We start from the raw sequence: 16,146 nt of genomic DNA, 5'->3' as shown, positions 1-16,146 counted from the left end.
CGGCATACCTCTTCAGGGGAAAGGCTAAGGGAGTAAACCCCGACAGAAAATCCGGAGCTGGAGTCCCTAAGGCGGTTTGACGTTGTAGTCAACACCGGCAACTCCTGCGGCGCACCTGAAGCCAAGCTGTATCGACTCCGTCTTTCCCTTGGACCCTTCAGCTGCGAAGAGAGGGGGGGTCTGCTGCATGGGCAACAGCAGACCCTCCATATTACCCTGCCCAGGCTCTGTAGCTTCAGCGTCATCACAAGATGTCGATTCAACACGGGAGGAGACAGATACCATGTCACTCCCGAGTCGGACTACACAGCCATTCTCGGCGGTGCAGATAGACTCTTAAGAAGCTACACCACCGTCTCTCGAGACCGACGGCTGCCGACTTCGACGGCTCTCTTTCTACCTCCTTGGAGACCATGTGGAGTTCCCTCTCTGCAAACTGTGTGGATCTCCCTCTATTCAAATTGTGTGGATCTCCCTCTACTCTACCTCCTGGTAAGCCACGTGGAACCCTCCTCTCTGCAAACCACGTGGTTCTTCACTCCAAAATGACTGCCCCCTTATTTTTAAATCCCTAACTGTGGCCTGTGATGCAGTGGGCAGGGTAACCAGTTCTGACCATTCACAGAACCTTGCACAGGCCCCATATGCTCTTTCCTCTCCATTCTATGGTCAAAACCCCTCCCATATCCCTGGGGCCTTGGAAGAACCAAAGCCATTTGCATAACTAAGACAGTAGTTACCAGCCATAGATATGCAAAGGCATCCTGAAAGCTGTCTCCTTCCCCCATTCCCCAACCGCAGGCTCTGGGAATTTGGTTGGGGGGAGCTGCTCTGTAACAGATGGGGCAGGAGAAGGCAACGGGGGAAAAACTGAGACAATTGTAACAGAACAACAGTAAAATAAAATAATATATATTAAAAAAATACAAAAAAATATGATTCTCCTTTTAAGAATAATTAATGTGGAGTCTACTCTTACTTTTACATGTCTATTAAAAAACTAGTAACAGTTTTTGTTACATAAAATGTTAATTCAACAAATATCCATTGTGTCCTAATACACGTCTCTTGCTGTGGCAAGTTCTTGGGCTATAATAATTAATAATCCTTTAATCTCAGAGGTATATAATTTTAGTGGGAAAGAAACATATAGTAATGTGAGGTCAGAAAAAGACTGGCAAGACTTGGTATTGCTGTGAACCAGAATCATTACAGTCAGGTTTTGGAGTTCTTTTGTTTAACATAAAGGATTTCATAGAACATCAGCATCAGACAAAGTTACGCTGATCATGATGGATCTGGACAAACACAAGACCATTGCATAATCATGTCTGAACATAGATAAACATGAGCCTTGTCCAACATACACAATACCAAAGATCCTACTCTTCTGACTAAAATGATTCACTGCTTCTTCTTTGCTTTTTATAAATTTAGCTTTGCTCTAGAATGTCCTTTCTATATTAATATTTATTAAGATACCCAGACGAAGGCCCTGGCTGCTGTGGCTCAGTGGATTGAACGTTGACCCATGAACCAAGTGTTGCTGGTTCGATTCCCAGTCAGAGCACAAGACTAGGTTGCACGCCAGGTCCCCAGTTGTGGGTGTGTGAGAGGTAACCACACATTGATGTTTCTCTCCCTCTCTTTCTCCTTTCCCCTCTCTATAAAAACAGATAAAAAATAAAATAAAAATAAAAACAAAGTAACCTTGTTAAAAAAAAAAAAAATGATACCCAGACCAATAGCTATGGTCTGAATGTTTGTGTCCCCTGCCCCCAAATCCAACAACCAAATCTTAACACCCAAAACTGATGACATCAGGAGGTGAAAGACTTTGTGAAGTACCAGGATATGAGGTTAGTACCCTCATGAAGAGATTAATGGTTTTAAGGAAGAGATCTCACAGGACTCCCCTGCCCCTTTTGTCATGTGAGGATACAAGGAAAAGCCTGAAAAAGCGGGCCCTCACCCAGCTATGCTGGCACCCTGATCTTAGACTTCCAGTTTCTAGAACTGTGGGCAGTACATATCTGTTCTTTATAAGCAACCTAGGGTTTGGTATTTTGTTGTAGCAGTCTGAACAGACTAAGACATTAATCATGTAAGTACTCTACTTTCTGACAACTCCCAGTCCAGAATAAAGACCCATTTCCTTAAACTTTCCCAAATCACATAGCAGAAACTGAAAGCCTTTGATAACTCTTCTCTGAATCCTATTACTGAGATGCCTCATAATACCCCATTGTGTGTGTTATCTCTTGCTACAACAAATCAAATACCTAACTTATTAAACTACAAGTATACTCCTAGTGATTTTCATCCAGATGGTACTGACAAAGAAAATGTAATCAGAGACATAATAGAGAAAAATGTTTTCATAGCGCAAAGAAGTTATAAAAAAAGTATGTGTGTGTGGAGGGGGAGGCAAAGGATAACTGAAGCAGAAGCAGTGATTGGGTGAGGAGATATGAGAAGCTGATTCTAGAAGGATAAAAAATTTATAGATAATTGTTATATGAGAAGAGGTGAGGAGATTGTAGTCAGGAAGAATAATAGGAGCTTATTAAAAGCAAAGGGAAATCCATAATAAAATAATAACAATGATAATAATAATAGTAATAATAATAACTTATTAAGAGCTTTACAAGTGCCAAGCTCTGCTCTACATGCTTTATGTTTATTAAGTAATTTAAGTCTGGCTATAGCACTGTTGTTATCTATATAGTTTATGTGAGAAATCTGAATCAGAAAAAGTTTATGAAACCTCCCCAAAGTTACACAGCTAATAGTGTCAGAACCTACACTCACACAACTTGAATTCAAGTTCCATGCTTTTAGCTGTGATCTGTGCATAAGAACACCAATGTATATTATGGATATTTAATTAAAAGAAAAAAATGTTCAGTATTTCTAGATTTGAATTAATATTTTTATTGTTATATTTTAATAATTATAAGGGGATAGTGTGCAAATGAATATTGATTATTCCATAGTTAAAGTTTTCCAGGAGCATGTATTAAAAAAGTAGACAGCCCTGGCTGATGTGTTTCAGTGGATTGAGAACCAGCCTGCAAACCGAAAGGTCACTTGTTCGATTCTGAGTCAGGACACATGCCTGGGTTGCAGGCCCTGTCCCCAGTTGGGGGCATATGAGAGGGGACCGATCAATGTTTCTCTTCCTCTCTTTCTTCCTCCCTTCCCTTCTCTCTAACAATAAGTAAATAAAATCTTTTTTTTTTTTTAAAGTAAACAGTACAGGGACATTTCCAAAGAACCTACAGTAGAGGTCCATGTGAGAGAGCTAGGACACTTGGGCATGACACAAAGACACCACCATGCCTATTTATACCTGCTCTAGTTAACTGAGACTTTCTAAAATCTCTCCTTCCCATCTCTAGAACCTAGAGAAGCCAGTCGTTTAAATAATAGTGTGTAGAAGATGAATTGAGTACACTCAAAGTGTAGAATTATGAAATGACCTGAGCAGGATGAAGGATGTTAAGATAACATATGAATAGATGAGAAATTGGAAAGGTTATTGAGATTCATATGGTAGGAATAATAATAATGAATGGTTTCCCAAAGATGCCGTAGCCTAATTCCAAAGCCTGTGCATTTTGGATACTGTGTAGATTCAACTGAGAAAAGATTTTCCTGGATTATCGAGAAAGCCCAATCTAATCCTTAAAATGAGAAAACTTTCTTTAGGTTGAGGTAGAAGACAAGTGCAGTACAAAGAGAATCCAGAGACATTCCAAGGATAGGAAGGATTTGACATGCTGCACTGACCCTTGCTCTTTGCAAGGACCAAGAGAAAACTTGAAGAACTAACTCTACCCACTAATTAGCAAGAAAATGGGGACTCAGTCCTATATCCTACGATTACAAGGAACTGGATTCAACCAACAACTTGAATGAGCTTGAAAGAAGATTAATTTTAGCATTGTGAAACCCACGACATAGAAACCCGCGGAGAGCCAATCTGGACTTCTGACATACACGACTGTGAGATAATAAATTTGTGTTGCTTAAGCTATTGGCTTTGTGATAATTTGTTACAAGAGAAAACTAATACAGTTGGTTTGGACTATTTAATATTTCAAAATAAGACATTTATTATTCATAAGTACATCAAAAATTACAGAATTTTCTTAAGATATCCATATGCAAGTAGAAGGGAAATATTTTAAAATGTGCTTTAAGATAGTTATAAGAAGAAAAAAAATCTGCTTGCACACACCCATGTATTCAATAACTGTCACATAAATTGTAGCATATGTCTTAAAAATTACTCAGAGGAATACATTTCAGATACAAATCTCCTGGGTGGATTCCAAATTTCTAAGAAACACAGCCTTGTCAAGAAACATATCAAGAAGGTGTCAAATGAGTGCAAGCCAGCTCTTGGCACTTTGGTTCAGTCCACTGGGGACAGGATGTTGTCTAAAGTAATGTTGTCCAGGCCTGAAAATCATATTCACTAGACTTGCCCATATAAATCTAGAATAATATGATGATCACATTAAAAAACTACCCAACCTGAGGTCAACCATGCCAATTCCTTCAGAGTTGCCAAAAACCTGTAACTCTAAGGCAAACCCTAAACCCTAACTCTTAACCCAAAGCTTCTGAGGTTAAGGTTGGGAAACACTGCACTGAGCAGGCATTTTCAATGTGTCCTTCTTGTTCTTCTCATTATCTCTGTTTGAATCTGTCTTTTTTAACTTTCTCCCCCTCTTTCCTCATTTCCTATTGTCCCTCATAATTCATCTTATTCATTTTCTTTTCCCTAACAAGCACATTTTTAAGGCTAGTTTCTAGTTTTCAAAAACATCTGGAATTTAATGAAATGCTCTTGATGTAGAAAAAAAAGGCTAGGATAAGATAATATATATCTGTATATAGAACTAATGCCATTTTCTAAGTCTATTAATAGCACAGTTGCCTGAGACTTTCTAAACACATACATAAAACCATCATCATTGAGCACAAGGTTTATAAGTGGGCTTGTTATCAAATTATGCCAGGCTCTCTGATACATATTTTAGGTATGTGATCTCCTTTAATCTTTACAGCTCTCCAAGATAGATTTGAATTTTCATTGTAAGACAAAGGAATTGGGAAGCAACATTTACTAGGAGTATAGTTACGGTCAAATGACCAAACAGCTAATATAGATGTTGCACATAAGAGAAAGAAAACACTTTAATTAGATTCTTTGGCTACTGGTAGAAAAGTTGGTCAAATTGAACTGAAACAAGCAAACAAACAAACAAACAACTGCAACAGCAAGGTAATTAACAGTATCCCTTGTCATCTCCATACACAGCCGAGTGAGACATCTTGACTCATCTAGAAAGTGGACAAAACCAGTCTCCAAAGAAGTCTCCATTTGTAATATTCATGATGTTACAACCATCCTAAAAAAAGCATAAAAGCTCAATTCATTAGCATAGATTTTTTTTATTTACTTGTTTGTTTATTTTATATTTAGAGAGAGGGGAAAGGAGAAAGAGAGGGAGAGAAACATCACTGTGTGGTTGCCTCTCACTCGCGCCCCCAACTGGGGACCTGATGTGCAACCTAGTCATGTTCTCTGACCGGGAATCGAACCAGCGACACTTGGCTCACAGCATAGATTTTTCTAATTTCATTTCATTTCTTAATGTTCTTTTTTATCTTGGTGATATTTGTATATCATAACTCTAATTTACATTTTTATCTTATAATATTTATTTTGAAAAGTAGAGCATACTTACATATGTTTGATAAATTGTTCAAAGTCAATCTTTATAAACTTTGTAACAGTTTATGCAATGCGTTATGGATAAAATTCAGGTGTATAGTCAATATATGATCATTTCTCTTAAAATTATTAGACATTTCTTCTCTATTAGCTTTCAAAAACAAGGGTCTGGCAGTAAAATCTTTTTCTTAGAAAAAAATTTTTTCGCTTATTTGAGATATTATATTTTACAATGTACTTTATCTACCTATATACAGTTTGTATTATTTCTAAAATATTCTGTTTCAAGAGTAATATTTAAATTATGTGATTATATAAGTATTAATTAGCCTTATGAAGGAAAGGTAAACTACTACATTTAAGTCTTCCACTGTAAAGGTAGGTTATAATACTTTGGTTGCCATTTCCTCAGGTGAGTGTAATCATTATAATTGTAAAAAAGAATGTTTATGGAGAATATATACATTCAGAAGTAGAAAATGAATTTTCTCAAGTAGGAAAAAAATAATTCTAAAAGAAGAAAACTTCATTGTTCTGAAATTAGAATTCTAAAGAACAGCATGTCCACCCAGGGATTACATTAATACATTCAAAATATTTATAGAAATGATGATGATGATGATAACAAGCAAGGAACATCAGTTAGCTTTTTCCCCATTAAATTGTTTAATAGACATTTCTATTGGGAAACAGTATGGCAAAATTTCTCATGATGACCATGGGCATATTTGAAAATGCTCTCTTGGAACTCTTGATTCTCTCTAAGATTGTTATATTTTCTGTTTATTGCAATTAAGAAAATACTAAATGCATGTTCAATATTATATTAATCATTATGTAGCTGAATATTGCTAACATTTCATGACCAACATAGCTATATTTACAGTCATATCATGACAAGTAAAAGCCAAATGATCTAGAGCTTTCTGCCAAGATACCCAATAGTCTAGTGCAAAGAATAAGGGGAAATGGGTTGATACACAGCTCACTCTAATGTAGGCAGGAGAATTCAAAACAAGAATTGGTATTATAGTCACATTTTGAACAGACATCTTCTTATATTTGAATCACCTATTTGCATGCAACAACCTGACATGCTCTCTTTATGAAGTAGTGATAACTAAGTCAGGAATATTTTTCTGTTCTAATAGTGATTGGATTACATATTCATTCAATTCAGAGTTTATTAAACTGCAGGGTTAATCTTAAATTTTAGATAATGAGTTATTATAATAATCAAATGGAATACCTTTAAAGTGGCAAATGCTCATTAGTGGAGTGTGGGGTAAATATGAAGTTTGATTATCTAATAATAAAGCCTTAGTATGTTTAAATAAGCCCTGGCTGGTTTAGCTCAGTGGATTGAGCGTCGGCCTGCGAGCTAAGTGTCGCTGGTTCGATCTTCCAGTCAGGGTACATCAGAGAAGGAAAACTCTGACTCCAAAAAACCTCCGCTGCCTTGTGGCATACCTCTTCAGGGGAAAGGCTAAGGGAGTAAACCCCGACAGAAAATCCGGAGCCGGAGTCCCTAAGGCGGTTTGACGTTGTAGTCAACACCGGCAACTCCTGCGGCGCACCTGAACCCAAGCTGTATCGACTCCGTCTTTCCCTTGGACCCTTCAGCTGCGAAGAGAGGGGGGGTCTGCTGCATGGGCAACAGCAGACCCTCCATATCACCCTGCCCAGGCTCTGTAGCTTCAGCTCCACTGGAGAGGACACTCCAGCGTCATCGCAAGATGTCAATTCAACACGGGAGGAGACAGATGCCGTGTCACTCCCGAGTCGGACTGCACAGCCATTCTCGGCGGTGCAGATAGACACTTAAGAAGCTACACCATCGTCTCTCGAGACGGACGGCTGCCGACGACGAGTATGTTTAAATGCACATTTTATAATATAGTTTGTAATCAGTGTATGCTTTATTAGTGTTATTGAAATAAAAAAGAAAAAAACAGATTATATATAGAACAAGACTTGACACATCATATTTCTCATTTAAAATCCAGTATTATCCATCATACTTAATGATGATTGTTAATTAGAACTTTACTACTTTAATAGTTTTGTTTGTGAATAATTTATAAACTTGTCTCTGATTTATAGTTGCATAAGCATATATGCAAAAGGAGTTTAAACATAGTTCTGTATTTACACAAATAAAATAGAGGCACAAAATTATATTTTATTTAAAAATAACACATAATTTAAGTTTAAAAATAATTTGTAACATAACAAGTACTGTAATAAGAATATTTAAATTTGTAACATGTCTTGCACTTTTCAAAATACTACTTATATCATCTTACTAGTTGCTCCAAATCAAGTTGGGATCTCAAAATCAAAAAGAGGAGATGTTTTTTTCTTTGTGTGTGTATTGTCACTAAAATTGGTATGATCTTGAGCTAGAACAACTTTCCCACATTGACTCACTGAAAACATGGAAGTAATACCTGGTTCCACACATTTACAGGTTTATTTCATACACCAAAGATTTAAAATGCTATTAAACAGGTGAAAACACTACTTTCAGAAGAACACTTGTGGAAAATATGGGGTGCCAAGATTCCTATTGGTTTATCTAACAGATACAGGAAGTACTGAATGAGAGACACTGTAAAAGAAGAAGAAAAATACAAAAGAAAAATAAAATAGTCTATCTTTCCTCTTAGACTGGTTATTTTATTTTGTAATTTTACCCTTGTGACCTTCTTGAAGTAGTCTTGATTTTTTTTTTCCCCTGGGATAACTGATAGGAGAAATGTAGAAAAAGATAAGCATTTCAAAAGAATTTACTCAATTTATATACCACTAAACTCATCCTGGCTCTTTGGGGTGGTGGGTGGCAGGGAGCTCAACTTCTAGAGAAAATAGCTTTCTTCTTGTTATCAGTGACAATAGTGAATTCTCCATCTCTAAAAGGATCTCTCTGAAATTTTGGAATTTTAAATTACAATATTAACTTAAAGTATATATAAGAAAATGAGATTACTACTTAACTAAGTTGAGTTTATATTTCAAAGGGATCATTTTAAAAAAGTATTATTATTATTATTATTTGTCATTGAGATTCCAAGTATTCCAAAGGGGTTGTTTTTACTAAAGCTCCTCTCAATTTGTGGACTCATGGGTAAAAGTACTTTTTCCCTATTATCAAAATTAACATTGAGAATTTCTTCCTTTTGTTTTAATCTATTATTTTTAGTGATGTAAACAGATCCATGTCAGTATTTTTTTTCCTTCTAAATGCTTACATCTCATTTATAAAGTAACAGAAATATGCCAAGTATCTGGACAGATGCCATTAAGCACTTTACTCTTACAAGTTGTCATAAAAATGCAACAACAACAACAACAAAAACATATATATACACTTCTCTAGTTGCTGACACAATTATTTGATTATCTTTTATACTTTCTGGTATAGTTTTATGACAAGTAAATTTCTTCTCTAAAATCGCACATTCAAAAGATTTCTCCTTCATTGAATTTTGTGCCCGATTAATGTGAGAATGGGTGGATATTTTTGAAGTAATAGGATAATTCATGAATGACCTCAGACACATTTATTTAGTGATAAATTTTTGACAGATAATATTGGTGCACTATCTGAGGTAGATGTATTGAAAGTTAATTTATGGATATATTTGTTCTAGGTAAACAGAGAAAACATTTAAGAATGGATTCTTATATGGGTTAGAGATTTTGTAGTACAAAGTGGAGGTAATGAGTAAAATGATAAGAAAGCTCAGAGAAAAAATGGCAAAACAGAATCTGTCTGAATAAAATACTAGACTTTGATAGAAGATGCATGGACCAAATATGTGCTAGAGATTACACATTATTTTATATCTATGCATATATTATTTGTAAACATATATTACTCTATAACCTCACATAAGATACGAAATCATTCCTATATTTAAAAATAACAATTATAAAAAAAGAAACACTATGTTTTTTTTGTTGTTGTTCTCACCCAAAGTTTTATAAGGAAAATGGAAATAAAAACAAAATAATATTTTTAATTAGATATTGAAAGCCTAACAGAAAGACATGCCTATAAAATGGATCATAACATTAATACAAGGTCTGCCCAGAAGGTATCCAACCATATAATATGAAAAATAGAGACATTTATCAAAGAAGATGTAAGATACAAGAAACATTGTACATAGGACAATAACACCTCAGTCCCCTTCAAAGTAGGCACCTTGGGACCTCACACAGTTCTGCCAGTCACCATCAGCTGCCCTGTCGTATTTTCTTGAATCTCATCAGTTGCTGATATCTCTTCCCTTTAAAGGTGATTTTAGTTTTGGGAAAAGCCAGACATCGCAGGGTGTCAAATCTGGGCTGTAGAGGGGCTGAGTCACCTGGGTGATTTGATGTTTCGCAAAAATTCTGCACGAGACGTGATGCATGAGCAGGTGCATTGTAGTGATACAGCTGCCAATCACCAGTTGCCCATAGCTGTGGCCTTCTGAATGATACAAATAGTTTCTGCAGAAGAATGTTCAAGCTTAATGCAAAATATAATGCAGATTTATTGCACTACTTTCTTAGTCATTTTGAATATGACCGCCATACAGTACACATACTCACTCAACTCCGTCTACCGCCCCCACTGCCTAGTACAGTGAAGTCATCATTGTTCATGAATGTGCATTCCAGTCCACTCTACTTAGCTGCATGGTTACATTAATGTCTCGCAAATTGTTTCTGTTATATTAACAATAGTTGGCCTTTGTCTGGACAGATCTCACATATACATTTTTTCAAAAAATGTTTAAAGAATTTAAGAAAACAGTTGACTCTGTGATGGCAATGTTTAAATTAGACTTAAAATGTCTGCAATGAAATGATTGGATAAAAAATAAGTATCGCTTGAAAAGAACTGACAGACTGGATTAAAAAAAAGAAAATAAATTAAAGAAATGGCTTTCCAAATTGAAGATTAAATTGGAAATAGCATAAAAGAGATGAAATACCATAGATACTACTTTAAGAGCAAATATAGACAGAAATAAAATGCAATAAATTGAAAACAAAATGAAGAAATAATGTTTTGAAAATTTCACAAAAAAATAGCTTTATATGAAAGAAAGACAGACAAAGGAGACCTAAGATATAGGAAATATAGGAAACAGTGGACATAAAGAAGAAAAACTATGAAAGAGACCAAGCTAAAAACCATAATTTAAGAAAATTTCACTATGAGAAAAGTAGCCTCGAAGCTCCATATTGAAAAAGACACCATATACACTCCAGGCTACCATTAGAAAATTCTAAGAAGAATATAATGGGGGACAGGATTAGAAGTAATTAGATACTCACTAAAATTGAAATCAGTTCTGTCCTGAACTGTTTTATGGTGACCCACCACTCGAGGATCATAATTGAACTAAACTTCCTATAAGCTTTTTATATGGTAAGGACATGGACAGTGTAAAGAACAAAATTGAAAAACTTCACTCGCTTATCCTGTATAAAACTATACTCAAATATTTACAAAACAAACATTTGTTCTGTAAATATGGAATGTTTTACTAAAATGAACCATGCATTAAGTGGTAAAGGATACTCCTACACAAATTACATAAGATTTACAAAATTTAAGTATATTACTGACTATAGTGGAATTTAGCTTGAAACAAAAGGACAAAAAAGAAAAGAATGTCCAGTGCTTGGAAATTAAGCAGTGGTACAATTCTAAGCACAACATAGATCAAAGGGAAAAATGCTATGGAAACTGGAAAGTATTTTCAGTCAAACTAATAATGAAGATATGCCATACCAAAGTATTTAGAATGGTAAATAGAGATATAGCTCCAAAATCATATGTCAAAGATGAAAATGAATGAGATCCCCATTCAGTTAATGAAAGGAAATGACCCTGCAAATCAAACCCTGATAAAGAAGAAAGGAAATAATAAAAATAGGAGAAGAAAGCAAAAATAAAAATGTAAAATTGAGAAATCAATTAAGTCCAAAATTGGGTATTTAAAAGATCAGTAAACTTGATTAAACTCTTGTATAAATGATCAAGAACAGAGAATACATACACTATCATTATAAAGAATAGAAAGAGAAATTTCACTAAACTTTCTACATACATTAATTAATAAATATAATGAAACAATATAATGAATATATTTGTTATTATATTTAACAATTTAAATGGAATGGAAGAACTTCTTGAAAATAAAAACAACTTACTAGAATGAACAGATTTAAACATTACTACATTTTAATATTTTTTAAATTAAAAGTTAGTCCCGGCTGGTGTGGCTCAGTGGACTGAGCGCTGACCTGTAAACCAAAGAGTTGATGGTATGATTCCCAGTCAGGACACATGCCTGGATTGTGAGCCAGGTCCCCAGGTGGGGGCGCGCAACAGGGAACCGCACATTGATGTTTCTCTCCCTCTCTCCCTGTTCCCCCCTCTCTTTAAAAATAAATAAAATCTTTAGAAAAAGTTAAAAGTTATTTTTGCATCAATTAAAATGATATCTTATTAAACACTTTCCCACAGAGAAATCAGTTATCTTAATCTTTCTTCATATCTTTCCAACATTTAAATTGAAATTAGCGCCAGTTTTACTCTACATTTTTAATACTTCATGCAAAATAGCAAGCACTTCCCAAATAGCTTTGCAATACTGATTTATCCTTAAAAATTAAGTAATAGAAAAAAAGAGGGAAAATATGAATTTTTTTTGACAAATGCTGAAAAACATTTGATGAAATTTAACACCATGGAGGATGAAAAGCTACTGGAATTGGTACTTTTTAGTAGAAGAAGCTCCTAATTAGATTATCCATCTGTGATGATTCTGTAGTATTTGTTTTCCTTTTCCCTCCATTTTAGAGATGAGTTCTCCTACCTTTATTATGTCTATAATATATATTTTTTTCTGAGTAAATTTTATCTTCTCACTTCCCCAATAAAGAAATAACATTGTATTTTCCCAAACTCCTCCATTCTAAAGGTAATAATTCAGTATTCTGAAGATGAAGAGTATATTATTTTTAATAATTAGAAATACAATATTTGGAAATAGTGTGCAAAGTAGTGAATCTCTACCTACCTACCTATCTGCATTATAATGCATGTACATTTTCTTTTTTTCAATGCATTAGAAGAAAACCATCGTACAAGTAAGTTAATAAGTAAGAAATAATTTAAGCAATGATAAAAATATGTTTCTGAACTAAGATTCAATTACAATTCTATGAAATATTTTAACTCTACATTTCTTATGTACCCTGGCTGGTTTGGCTCAGTGGATTGAGCGTCGGCCTGCGAGCTAAGTGTCACTGGTTCGATCTTCCAGTCAGGGCACATCAGAGAAGGAAAACTCTGACTCCAAAAAACCTCCGCTGCCTTGCGGCATACCTCTTCAGGGGAAAGGCTAAGGGAGTAAACCCCGACAGGAAATCCGGAGCCGGAGTCCCTAAGGCGGTTTGACGTTGTAGTCAACACCGGCAACTCCTGCGGCGCACCTGAAGCCAAGCTGTATTGACTCCGTCTTTCCCTTGGATCCTTCAGCTGCGAAGAGAGGGGGGGTCTGCTGCATGGGCAACAGCAGACCCTCCATATCACCCTGCCCAGGCTCTGTAGCTTCAGCTCTTAAGAAGCTACACCATCGTCTCTCGAGACGGACGGCTGCCGACGACGACATTTCTTATGTCTTCCATCTCAGTAGGGCTGTAGAATAATGAGCAAGAGTAAGAGTGAGGAAGCTTGAGAAGTGAGACAAAATGAAGAGAGAGCCAATATTAGTGTATGCTGTTAAGGGCACTGTTTCAGAATTCAGCAAAATTACTCCAGGACCTTCGAGAGTTTTATAGACTTCCTACTAGAATTGTCTGTGGAAAAGCCTGAGGTATTTATTGAAGACATTATCCCCTATTAATTGAGAATTGCTCCTAGGGGAGTTAGTTCTTCTTTATTTTCAGCATGCACTTTTACATGAGCTGATCATTTCCAAGGAATTAGAGAAAACCCCAGTTAAAAAAAAAAGAAAGTGGAAGTAGAAAAACTCTACATCACAAAGAAGTGGGTCATTGCCAGTGGAAATAAGAATTGTCTACAGCCCATGGCCTGAAACCACAGGCAGACCCAGAGAATGTAATTATAGTCACCAAAACCATCTAATGGACTGAAACTAAGACATTCTATATAGTTTGAATGTCAGTGGATTTGGAGGTGGGAAAAATTCAGGCCCAATAATTAGTTCACTTATTTATTCAATTTACAGCACCATTTTAGGAGCAAGAGATAATGGTGAAAGAGTTCCTTCCCTTAAGAGTGCATAGTCTTCGGGCAATGAAAACACAGACTGTGGTTAAGACACAGAGTGTGAGTGAACACATAGGTGGAGTGCATTGATATCCATTGCAAGGCGTTAACATGGGAGCATTGAAATTATACTTGGGGACTGCAGCTTCAACCTGAGTCTCGGCTTCTCGCCTTTCTCCCTGAGCAACATGAGCTTCAGCACACGCTCCAGCTTCTTTAAAAACTACTGGAGCCTGGGCTCCGTGCAGTCTTCCAGTCACCGGGTCCGGCCAGCCAGCAGCGCGGCCAGCGTCTATACAGGCGCCGGGGGCTCGGGTTCCCGGATCTCGGTGTCCCACTCCACCAGCATGCGGGGCAACTGGGGGTCCGGGGGCCTGGCTGCAGGGATGGCCGGGGGTCTAGCAGACACAGGGGGCATCCAGAACGAGAAGGAGACTATACAATGCCTGAATGACCGCCTGGGCCTCCTACCTGGAGAGGGTGAGAAGCCTGGAGGCTGAGAATCAGAGACTGGAGAGCAAAATCCGGGAATACCTAGAGAGAAAGGGACCCCAGGTCAGAGACTGGGCGCATTATTTCAAGATCATCGAGGACCTGAGGGCTCAGATATTTGCAAATTCTGTGGACAATGCCTGCATCATTCTGCAGATTGACAGTGCCCGTCTTGCTGCTGATGACTCAAGTATGAGACAGAGCTGGCCATGCGTCAGTCTGTGGAGAAAGACATCAATGGGCTCCGAAAGGTCATTGATGACACAAACATCACTCGGCTGCAGCTGGAGACGGAGATCCAGACTCTCAGGGAGGAGCTGCTCTTCATGAAGAAGAACCATGAGGAGGAAGTAAATGGTCTACAAAACCAAATTGCCAACTCCGGGCTGACTGTGGAGTTGGATGCCCCCAAATCTCAGGACCTCAGCAAAATCATGGTGGACATCTGGGCCCAGTATGACGAGCTGGCTCGGAAGAACCGAGAGGAGCTAGACAAGTACTGGTCCCATCAGACTGAGGAGAGCACCACAGTGGTCACCTCGCAGACCGCTGAGATAGGAGCTGCTGAGATGACATTCACAGAGCTGAGACGTGCGGTCCAGTCCTTGGAGACTGACCTGGACTCAATGAGAAATCTGAAGGCCAGTTTGGAGCACAGCCTGAGGGAGGTGGAGACGCGCTATGCCAGGCAGATGGAGCAGCTCAATGGGATCCTGCTGCACCTGGAGTCAGAGCTGGCCCAGACCCGGGCAGAGGGGCAGCGCCAGGCCCAGGAGTATGAGGCCCTGCTGAACATCAAGGTCAAGCTGGAGGCTGAGATTGCCACCTACCATCAACTACTGGAAGAAGGGGAGGGCTTCGATCTTGTTGATGCCCTGGACAACAGTCACTCCTTACAAACCATCCAAAAGACCACCACCCGCAGGATTGTGGACGGCAAAGTGGTGTTTGAGGTCAACGACACCAAAGTTTTGAGGCGTTAAAGGCAGCAGAAGTAGGGGATCTTTTTGTGTGGCAGGAGGCCAATAAAAAGTTCAGAGTTCAAAAAAAAGAAAATATACTTGGGGCAGAGACTTCTCAGCTGAAACTTGAAGAATGTGTTGAAGTTACATAGGCAAATTTGCTGAAGGAATGTGTCCCATGCAGACAAAAAACTTTCATAATATTACACAGCCTTCTTCTATATTTTGAAAGTGCTCTTTGTTGGACTAGCAACCAGATAGGACAGGGCCTATCATGCATTAACTGATTGGTAAGTGTTCATTTTAATTTTATCACCATCAGCGTCTTCATCATTAAAATCCAATGTATCTTTAAGCACAAAGAATACTAACATTTTAGGATAGTGTTAACAATGGGATATCACGAGTAAAGGTGGAGATAATAGTTCACATTATTTTCATAGAAGAACATACAGTAAGAACAGTGTGATTATTGCAGTGACAAGCATAGTGGCATTTAGGTCTTTGTATGGAAGTAATCAACTATTTAAAAACGTACAGTCAAGGAGTGCCTAAGAGCCTGGAATTCAGCATGAGAAAGGTCTGGGTTTCTGAACCACTTTTTCCACTTACCTGTCATGTAATATGTAGCAATAATTACA

General features: G+C 37.4%; 1 pseudogene; it reads left to right on the top strand.

The window, feature by feature from the left end:
- The first annotated feature begins 14,239 nt into the window (after nucleotides 1–14,239).
- Nucleotides 14,240–15,537, top strand: LOC150010088 (keratin, type I cytoskeletal 18 pseudogene; annotated as a pseudogene).
- Nucleotides 15,538–16,146: the final 609 nt, after the last annotated feature.

This window comes from Furipterus horrens, unplaced genomic scaffold (genome assembly GCF_987537825.1).
Source record: "Furipterus horrens unplaced genomic scaffold, mFurHor1.1.pri manual_scaffold_5, whole genome shotgun sequence".
In the NCBI taxonomy this organism is placed as follows: domain Eukaryota; kingdom Metazoa; phylum Chordata; class Mammalia; order Chiroptera; family Furipteridae; genus Furipterus; species Furipterus horrens.
Note: the sequence above shows the minus strand (reverse complement) of the source record. Positions and strands in the feature narration are given on the sequence as shown.